The sequence below is a fragment of the Saimiri boliviensis genome, chromosome 16 (genome assembly GCF_048565385.1).
Source record: "Saimiri boliviensis isolate mSaiBol1 chromosome 16, mSaiBol1.pri, whole genome shotgun sequence".
In the NCBI taxonomy this organism is placed as follows: Eukaryota; Metazoa; Chordata; class Mammalia; order Primates; family Cebidae; genus Saimiri; species Saimiri boliviensis.
The window spans coordinates 28,068,719-28,071,717 of NC_133464.1; the positions used below are offsets into that span (position 1 = coordinate 28,068,719).

General features: G+C 36.7%; 1 pseudogene; it reads right to left on the reverse strand.

Moving 5' to 3' along the window:
- Positions 1–348: 348 nt before the first annotated feature.
- On the reverse strand, positions 349–446 carry LOC120365784 (U6 spliceosomal RNA; annotated as a pseudogene).
- Between the last annotated feature and the right edge of the window lie 2,553 nt (positions 447–2,999).

Sequence of the window (2,999 nt, forward strand, 5' to 3'; positions counted from 1 at the left end):
TAGCATGTTAGTCCTAGTGAATTTAGTTTAAAAGTGCTCTCACACTTGTAGATATATGAACTTTATTTCATGTTTGTTGGCTGTATAATGTCTTCTTTTGAGAAATGTCTGTTCACATCCTTTGCCCACTTTTTAATGTGGTTGTTTTTTCTTGTACATTTGTTTAAGTTCTTTGTAGCTTACTGATATTAGCCCTTGTCAGATGGATAGATTGCAAAAATTTTCTCTCGTTATGCAGCTTGCCTGTTCATTCTGATGCTAGTTTCTTTTGCTGAAGATCTTTAGTTTAATTAGATCCCATTTGTCAATTTTGGTTTTTGCTGCCATAATTGTGGCTTTTGTCGCCATAAAATTATAGAAAGCTTCATGAATTTGTGTGTCATCCTTGTGCAGGGGCCATGCTAATCCTCTCTGTATCATTCCACTTTTAGTATATGTGCATGCACACGTATGTTTATTTTGGCACTGTTCACAATAACAAAGACTTGGAACCACCCCAAATGCCCATCAATGTTAGATTGAATAAAGAAAATGTGGCTATGCAGCTCTAAAAAAGGATGAATTTATGTCCTCTGCAGTGACGTGGATGAAGCTGGAAACCATCATTCTCAGCAAACTAACACAAGAACAGAAAACCAAACATTGCATGTTCTCACTCATTAGTGGAAGTTGAACAATGAGAACGCATGAACACAGGGAGGGGAACATCACACACTGGGGCCTGTCAGGGTGGCAGGGACTAGGGGGAGGGATAGCATTAGGATAAATACCTAATGTAGATGATGAGTTGATGTGTGCAGCAAACCACCATGGCATGTGTATACCTGTGTAACAAACCTGCACATTCTGTACGTGTACCCCAGAACTTTCCTTTTTTTAGACCGAATCTATGCTTACCCCAGGACTTAAAGCATAATAAAAATAGTGAAAATACATTGCTAGATGAAAAAACAAACAAACAAAAAAGACTTTTAAGTTCCAGAGTATGTGTGTAGGATATGCAGGTTTTGTTACATAGGTAAATGTGTGCCACGGTGATTTGTTGCACCTATCAACCCAGCATGTATTAGATTTTTTTTTCTGATGCTTTCTTTCCCCTCACACCCTCTCACAGACCCTAACATGTGTTGTTCCCCTCCCTGTGTCTACATGTTCACATTGTTCAGCTCTCACTTATAAATGAGAACATGAGGTGTTTGGTTTTCTCTTCCTGCGTTAGTTTGCTGAGGATAATGGCTTCCAGCTTCATCTATGTCCCTGCAAAAGACATGGTCTTGTTCCTTTTTATGGCTGCACAGTATTCCATGGTATATATATACACCACATTTTCTTTATCTAGTCTATCATTGACAGGCATTTGGGTTGATATCATGGCTTTGCTATTATGAAGAGTGCTGCAATGAACATACATGTGCATGTATTTTTATAATAGAATGATTTTTATTCCTTTGGTTATACACCCAGTAATGGGATTGCTAAGTCAAATGGTATTTCTGGTTTTAGGTCTTTGAGGAATCACCACACTGTCGTCAACAATGCTGAACTAATTTAAATTCCCACCAATAGTGTAAAATTTTTCCTATTTATTCACAGCCTCACCAATATCTGTTGTTTCTTGACTTTTTAATAATCACCATTCTGACTGATGTGAGATGGTATCTCATTGTGGTTTTAATTTCTATTTCTCTAGTGATCAGTGATGTTGAGCTTTTTTCAAATTTATCTGTTACATAAATATCTTCTTCTAAGAAGTGTCTGTTCATGTCCTTGCCGAATTTTTATTGGGGTTAATTTTCTCTTATAAATTTAAGTTTCTTGTAGATTGTGGATATTAGCTCTTTGTCACATGGATAGACTGCAAAAATTTTCTCCCTTTCTGTTGGTTGGCTGTTTATTCTGATGATAATTTCTTTTGCTGTACAGAAGCTCTTTACTTAAATTAGATCACATTTATCAGTTTTTGCTTCTGTTGCGATTGCTTTTGCCATTTTCATCATGAAATATTTGACTGTGCCTATGCCCTGAGTGGTATTGCCAAGATTTTCTTCCAGGGTTTTTATAGTTTTGAATCTTACATTTAAGTCTTTAATCTGTCTTGAGTTAACTTTTGTATAAGGTACAAGAAAAATGTATAGTTTCAGTTTTCTGCATGCAACTAGCCAGTTATCCCAACATTCTTTATTAAATAGGGAATCCTTTCTCCATTGCTTGTTTTTGTCAGGTTTGTCAAAGATGAGATGGTTGAGATGTGCAGTCGTATTTATGAGTTCTCCATCCTGTTTCATTGGTCTGTGTGTCGGTTTTGTACCAGTTCCATGCTGGTTTTGATTACCGTGGTCTTGTAGTATAGTTTGAAGTCCAGTATTGTGATGCCTTCAGCTTTGTTCTTTTTGCTTAGGATTGTCTTGGCTATTTTGGCTCTTTTTTGGTTCAATATAAATTTTAAAAAATTTTTTTATAATTCTGTGAAGAAGGTCAATGGTAGCTTGATGGGGATAGCATTGAATCTCTAAATTACTTTGGGCAATATGGCCATTTTCACAATATTGCCTCTTCCTATACTGGAGCATGGAATGTTTTTCCATTTGTTGGTGTTCTCTCTGATTTTCTCAGGCAGTGGTTTGTAGTTCTCCTTGAAGAAGTCCTTCCCTTGTTAGCTGTATTCATAGGTATCTTATTGTCTTTGTAACAATCGTGAATGGGAGTTAACTCATGATTTGGCTCTCTGCTTCTCTGTAGTTGGTGTATAGGAATGCTTGTGATTTTTGCACATGGATTTTGTATCCTGAGATTTTGTTGAAGATGCTTCTCAGCTTATGAACTGAGACAATGAGATTTTCTAAATGTAAGATCACGTCATCTGCAAACCAAGACAATTTGACTTTCTCTCTTCCTATTTGAATATCTTATCTTTCTTTCTCTTGCCTGATTGCCCTGGCCACTACTTCCAATACTGTGTTGAATAGGGATGGTCAGAGAGGACATTCTTGTCTTGTGCC